An 8,219-nucleotide genomic window follows, 5' to 3' on the forward strand; every position below is an offset into this window, starting at 1 on the left:
AGAATTAAAAGGTAACTATGGTAACTGCAATTTTAAATAAGTATGCTTCAATATGACAAGCACTTGAATGTGATCATGCTCAACTAAAGTCCACTGACATAAGCTTCTTGGATGCTTTAATTTCTATTCCGTAAGCTCAATTTATGCCTTATACATTAGCTAAGGTGATATATACAGTATTTTTCTGTGTATAAGATGCCCCCATGTATAAGACGCCCCCTATTTTGGGGGACTCCAAATTAAGACACTTCTCAGCACTACCCGTGTATAAGACAAGCCCCAATTTTAAACCTAATGTTTTGGTAAGAAAAACAAACACCTAGTTTTATACATGGAAAAATACAGTAGATGATAGATGATAGATAGATAGATATAGATAGATAGATAGATAGATAGAGATATAGATAAATAGATATAGATATGTGGGATATTTTTCAGCTCAAGGGCTGCATTTGCTCATGGCTAACCTCCCTTGTGGATGGAACGAGAGATGTGACTCTTATTATACAGTAGGCTACATTCCAGCCACAAAGAGCCACCATATATGTCTACACCAGGCATAGGCAAACTCAGATAGTTTGGGACTACAATTCCCATCATCCCTGACCACTGGTCTTGTTAGCTAGAGATGATGGGAGCTGTAGTCCCAAAACATCTGGAGGGCCGAGTTTGGGGGTGCCTGGTCTACACACTCACCTACATGCATCTCTCCACACACTAGCCAGGCAAGCAAGAGGCATTCTCCCAATTTATTCCAGTCAGGGTAGGGCACTCAAAGGGGGTTTAGATCAGGCTGCTGAGGGGACTGGGGCTGTAGCTTAAGTCCATTGTCACTACTGATGTCCTGAAGGAGCTGTACGAAGGGCAGCCTGCGAATGGGTGCATAGGGTGGGCTTGTCTGTGTCAGAGCAATGGGGGAGGACCTAAGGTAGTCAATGGGTGGTGGACATATGCAAATGGTAGACAGAAAATGTAGTGTGCCTAAGCCTGTTAATTTTTAAGTGGCAGTTTCATAAAAAGGCTAAAACTGGGTGAAACTCCTGTTGTGTTGGATTTTGAGGGAAATAAATCTACTTTTTATTTTATTTTTAACACACCAAAGTCATCCTATCGTTTAGGGCTTTCTGTCACATAGGAACAACCTGTTTTCAAACAGTGTAACATTTGGTTTTCCAAAATAAACCACTTCAAACGTCACTGGTCTTAATCATCTCAGAGATATTTTTGACTAACATTTACTTAAGAGGCACACATTGCAAGCTACAGCACAAAGAGAATGGAGATTGATATTGACATTCTTTTTATTTTCATGAGACTCATTAAAAAAGCACCCTTAAAATCTGTATAATACAAACAATCTCTAATGTTTGCAGACTTCTGTATTTTCATGGTGCAATATTTTTCAAATAGGCAATTTTCTTCTATATCTTTGTAGCCAAAGCATAGGGGGAAATAAACCAGGAACGGCTTCAGTGAGGGATTCTTATTCTTTCTCTTTCATTCCTCCTCTCTCTCATACACATCTCTCATAGGAAAAAAAGTGCATCAATTAAATTTGCATTCTTTCCTGAATGCAGGTATTAATATTTGTCACAACATGTTCTTCAGTACACATTGAACAGGTGTAGGATTGATGGCACTTTTCTAATACATATCACTCAACAGAATGATAGTCGAAGGTAGACTCATATGGCTAGAATGTTGGTCTGCACCATAAATCAGATTTAAAAGTAATGGGAATTCGTTAAGCTCAAGGGCTGTTGGTCTTTCAATCACTTTGTCTACATTATAGCTTCTAGTATCGAACATTGATTGAGTTCTTGTGGTGTGTCGGTTTCATACATGAGTCTCTCCAAAGGATAACAGACTGCAGAGAGGACTCAAATTCTAGTGCCCAAAGCAACATTACCATGGCAACCAGGCGCAGCCTTTCTATCATGGAGGGCCGCCTGGGCCAGCACTGCCATTAGGCGAAGTGAGGCAGCCGTCTCAAGTGGCAAATGCTGGGGGCAGCAGTGGCAGCACTGCCACTTTAGCCATTCCTGCATGTTGGAAATCAGAGCTGCGGGTGCCGCAGAGCTCTCAATACACCTCCATGAGGCCCAGTGTGATGGCCTGGGAATCTGATTCAGAGGCTGAACCGGAGGAATCCCAGCCTGCACAGGAGTCCCCGCCTCCAGGGCCGGCTGAGCTGGGGCAGGGCCTTGAATCTGAAGCACCTGCACCTGTGCTGGATCCACAGGAGCAGACACCAGATGAATCCACTCTGGCTCTGGAGGTGATTGAGGACCCATTGCCTAAATGTGCTCCTCTCCCAGCCCTGTCAGGGGAAGGTGAGTCTCTTCTTGGGTCCAGTAACCCTCCAGCCTCTCCTGAGCTGCAGAAGCTCAGGGCAGAGAGGCGGAGGGAACTGGTTTCTCTCAGGAGGAGTGGTCGCCTTAAGGCCAGGAGAGGCAGGTCACCTGTGGGCCGGGACTGCCCCTGGCCTCAGAGAAGATAAAGGCCAGTCAGCCCGGTCCCAGGTTGAGGGAGCAACGACGTTGGAAACCTGTTTCTGCCAGCACCCAGACCTGTCTTTCCGGAGTTCCCGACCACGCCTGGCTTTTTCCTTTGAACCCAGCTTCCCCCTTGGTGGACAGTCTCCAGACCCTCGGCCCAGGACCGAACTTTGATCACGCCTCACAGTAACCCCCCCGGACCAGCACACCCAGCAGGAATCATCCCCGCTCACTTTTAGACACCATCTGAAAACTATTATTCAGGCAGGCCTTTAGAACTTGAAATTCTTTGCCAACCAGCTTTTACCGTTGCGTCTGACATTCTTATCCTTTTTATTGGGTTCTTTAGGTTGCATATGCCTTGCAACATTTTATGTGAAAGAGTGGTTTAGAAATATTTAAATAAATTAAATAAAATTAGAATACATTTGAATGGGCTAATCTGCTTCTTCTTAACACCAGATTGGTGGTACTGCCTATGACTACTGCCCAATTGACGCTGACTCATGACAGGACCTTCTTGGTGGTGGTTCCCTGATGGTGGAATGCCCTCCTTGGTGAGGTGTACTGCTCTCCCTCAGCCCAGTATACCTGAAGGAGCATCTCCACCCCCATTGTTCAGCTTGGACACTGAGGTCCAGCTCCAAGGGCCTTCTGGCTGTTCCCTCACTGCGAGAAGTGAGGTTACAGGGAACCAGGCAGAGGGCCTTCTCGGTAGTGGCGCCCACTCTGTGAAATGCCCTCCCATCAGATGTCAAGGAAATAAACAACTATCTGATTTTTAGAAGACATCTGAAGGCAGCCCTGTTTAGGAAATTTTTTAATGTCTGATGTTTTATCATGTTTTTTATATGTTGGGAGCGGCCCAGAATGGCTGGGGAAACACAGCCAGATGGATGGGTTATAAGTAATACAACAACAACAACAATAATAATAATAATAATAATAATAATAATAATAATAATATGCTTCAGGAGAAATTCAAAAACATTTCCGTATACCCAGGCTAAAATATACTGGCTACGGCAAAGGTGAAATCATTAACTGAAAGGGTATGTGATTGCTTTTAAATATTTTTAGAAGTTCTAAACATTTTTAAATGCTCCAGATGATTTTAAAATGTTTTTATTTGGTTTTAAATTGTGCTGCTTTAACATTTTGCTGTTTGCCACCCTGGGCTCTTTTGGGGGAAGGAAGGGATACAAATTTAATAAACAATAATTAAATGAAATGTTTTCACACTCAGCAAAGTACCACCCTGCTACAAAACTGTTATTTCAACATTCTTCCCTATGCTCTCAGCCTGTGATTTGACTTCCTTGAAATTGTTGCTATAAAACAATATGAAAGACTTGAGGGGGCTGTTCCTCGGTGTGAGGTCCATGGGGTTTCTTCACATCAGTATCATCAAATATAACTCTGAAGCCAGAGTTCAAAAACCTTTAAACCAAGATAAAATTACACATTTTGGAGCCATCGGTGCCAAGCCTACTGCTAATGTCTGAATAGTCTTCCGATGGCTCCAGTCACTGCATAAAACTCTAGGCTTCCTGGTTTATTCTCTTCTATATTCCCAATCCCCCTTTTCATTTCATGCCTCCTACCCATTTTATATTTACCGTTTGGATAGATCCATCTCTTTCCCCCCTCACAGCAAAGTGCTTGTATTGTAACAATGCTATGCCTGATACAAGAAGACTTTAGGTTAAAACTGACCACCCAAATGCTTGTATTCTACACTTTGATCTCAAATCCCAATGAACTTCTCTGTGTTTTGCTTTTCAGCATAAGCCATTTGATACAAAGGATGTAAAACCTGGCTGAAGAACAGAGGGTCTAGCAGTAACTAAACAAGAGAAAGGGCATGGAGATTTGTGGTAAACAGAGTTCTGTTGTTGTCAGTGAATGCCTTGTGGGACAGCCCTTGGATTGCTATTATGCACTGAAACTTGGCTTCATTGCTCATGTTTTGATTTTTCTTCTTTACAGTATATATACAAAACTCAGTGCTCTTCCTATTCATCTTCTCACTTAACTAAAAATAAAAGAAGTCCTGGATATTTATATCTGGATAATATGGGATATTTGATATAGTGAGGAGTAAACACACATGAAAACAAGCCCCTTTATCCTATTTATTTACTGTCTACATCAGTAAAGGACAAGGTGGTAGAAGTGCACTGCTCAGGTGACCTCCTTCCACCTGAGTCAGTGTGATACATATGCACCTGTGGAGCCAATCTGGTGATACACCTACCTCACTCCCACCTCATCCCTCTCTGTCCTGGTATACAGTAGTGACCCAGCTAGAGGTATGGTGGGGTGAGTGATGCAGCCCCACCATGCCACCTGCTACCTACCGGTCTGCTTTTGGCTCACCAGCAATACTGGACAGCACAATCCTATACATGTATACCAGTGTTTCCCAACCTTGGGTGTCCAGCTAGTTTTGGACTACAACTCCCATTATCCCTAGCTAGCAAGACCGGTGGTCAGGGGTGATGGGAATTGTAGTCCAAAAACACCTGGAGACCCAAGGTTAGTTAAACACTGATGTATACTTAGTGGTAACCGCAATTGAGTTCAATGCACTGGACATGAAGACACACTCTGGACATTTTATCTGGCCTTCAGGCTTTAAGGTCAACTTGCATCTTTCACTTTCATACTGAAGCCGGCCACAGTGCAAAAAAGGGTGACAAATGAACCCAACTGCTGGTCCTAATCTCTAATCTTGCCATTGTTGCTTCAAAATCTTCAACCCGAAAGCCTGATACTGATTTGCAAGCATCGCTGTGAGATCTCTTACATTTTAACCATGAATGCTACAGTCCTGTTGCACAACAAATTATAGTGGGGACCCTCTAATTTTATCCAGAGTAGCCAAATATTGGTGGTCATGACCATATGGAGAAATACTTCTCTAAGGCAGCCAAATTAGCCAGAGGCGAGACCCAAAGAAACAGATTCTTGGGAAGCATAACAGAAGCATTTTTAAAGTGTTTTGTTTCCAAGTTTTACAAGAAAGGAGCACTCTCTTTTCTAGCAGCTACACTTATAATCTTCCAGCCCTTCTGTATGGAACAGATCTCAGGTGCACCAAAATTATCATAGGAGCGGCAACCTACCTGTTCAAGGTTCACAGCCTTAAAGAGCCTTTCTGCTGCATGGTAACAAACTCCTTTGCAAGACCCTATGGTGGTGATGACATAAATGCATTTGCTAAATAACTTAATTAAAACATTGATGTTTTGTGTGAACACAAAGAAATATATAGTCTATATCCAATATAAGTAGCGGTCTTGAGGGAAGACAGGATTCTTTGAGGGAGTCTCTGTTAGTGTTCCCCTGCGGCTCAAGCACACAGCTTGACTCCATCAGGAGTTGTGCATTCAGTATTTTGGGTCCTATCCTGTGGAACTCCCTCCTGGCTGTGACCTCACAGGTCTGCTCCCTATCTGGTTTCTAGTGCTCAAGCAAGACTCTTATTTCAGCAGGCATTTTAAGTTCTTCTGTTTTATGATTAATTTTAACCAATGTTGTTTACTAGATCTCTTTTGTAATTTTATTGCACATTGCTTAGAAGCTTTGCTGTTAAAGCTTCTAGGCTTTAACAAATAAATTGTTCAAGCTTCTAAGTTTTCACAAATAAATGGTTGAAATACATCTTAATGAAATGAAATAAACACTTGGCAGGCTCTAAGACAGAGACTCCCAGGGTCTGTTGGGAGATGCATACTTTTGGCTTAAGTCTTAAAGAAGCTACAGATGCAGGCAAAGCAATTAGTGACATTTGGGATGTGTAAAGCATGTCAATAACCAGGACAATAAATTAAAATAAAGCTTCCAATTTCTGCAAAATAAGAAACAGACTAGATTTCAGAAAGGAGGCTCTGAATTCTGAAATATCCCAATTAAAAAGGCAAATAACAAAGGAAGCCTTTCTTGTTTTTTTTCAGTTCCGGGCATACCGTATTATGCCTTCCCATCTCAGATGCATCAGTAAGAGCTTCCAGATTTTTATTCTATTTAGCTGCTATATAATAATAAAAAAGAGCAGATGAAATGAATAATGTGCCTGATAGTTTTTCCCCCTGTTTTATTTCTAGGAATATTACAAATACAGATATGCATCAGATTTGGGCAAACCCCAAATGCTGACCCAAAGGAATATTCAGGGCTTGTTCATACTGAATCAAGCACCTTGTGAAGCACCTCTGAAATGATTTAGGCTGCTTCAGAAATGGGAACATTGAAAAAACACTGCAGGCCATGCACAAAAAATGGAACTGTTCTCACTAAGCTTGCCATAAAAGGGAAATGCCAAGGTGGAAAGAGAGTGTGGCAGAAGTCTTTTCTGACTGACAGGTATAGCTTCTAATCACAGGCAATAATTTTCCCGGGGCCTTCCACTCACGCACTGTGAGTGGAGGTGAGATCTTGAAGTAATATATCACCTTGTTCTTGTCTGCACTGTGCTGCTGAATAGTTCTGTTAGTGGTGCTTGCTTAAAAAATGCTGGGTGTTCAGGTCCTTCACCTCTGCCACATGCTCATATATCTACATCCACTCCTGCCAAACTGTGGAATGGCTAGAGGGTGCTATCTTGTCCTTCACAACAGGTAGCAAAATATTTTTTGCCAGCCCTACCTTTGGCAGATATAGACCCCATTACAACCTTTTCCTTACTAAGCCCCAGGTCTGACAGGACTAAACTTTGTATACGGGATACTGTTTTATTTGATGTTATATTGTTAACTGCCCTGGTTAACACTTTGGTAAGGAAAGGCAGAATATACGTTTAGCTTTCTAACTGGATACAACCCTTTGTCTTTAAGAAAGTACAAGATAACCAATTCCGCCCCCCCCCCCCAGCTTATTGCAGTTTGTAGCTAAAGTATCCAAACAGAAAGGCCCCCAACATTTGACAGCTGAAAAGGAGACATCGTTGTGCAGTTGTAACCACATTACTTTCTGAGCGTCCAGTCCATATCACCCACAGAAAGATACAAAGCATCAGTCTCTTTTCCATTAGCTCCTCTCCATTGTACGCACTTTCTCTGCAACAAACTGTCTTTCAGCGAGTTAAGAACCTGCTTACGGTTTTGGTTGAAGCTACACTAGAGAATTGCAATTGCACGACAATTCAATGTAACCCATGGCCCTTCCCTGGATGCCCCTATCAAACAAAGTGTGTTGGTGTTTCCTGGTTTCTCATTAAAAGAGCTCTATTAGCCTTGGCAAACAGATACATCAGCAAAAAATTGATCAGACCAGGACTGTGGCAGACAGGAAGTGTACAACTGCAACTAACAGACTAAAATACTACACATTCTAAGCCTCTTCATATGTAAGGAAACCCAGGCTGAAGGAATCTGTTGTGGTTCTACCTTGTTGCTAAGCTTGTGAGTCAAATTTTCAGCTAGGCTTCTCTGAGTGCAACCAGAATTAACTGAGCTGTGCATCCTAAGTGGTCATATACTCAGGAACTGTTTGAGAAATCCTAAATACAGATTAGTCCATAGCTTGCACATTTTGGTGTGATTGCTATTGCAATTACAGTTGCAACATAGACTGTATGATGACTGGACTTACAGAATATAACTTTAGCGTTCAGTGTGGAAATGATTGCTACCTATTTGTTTATTTCCTTATTGAGTCTCATTTCATATGGAACATTTTCTGTTTCTCAAAAAAAAAAAAAAAGAAAAGAAAATGAAA

The sequence above is a fragment of the Podarcis tiliguerta genome (assembly GCF_965153285.1).
Source record: "Podarcis tiliguerta genome assembly, chromosome: 2".
NCBI lineage: Eukaryota > Metazoa > Chordata > Lepidosauria > Squamata > Lacertidae > Podarcis > Podarcis tiliguerta.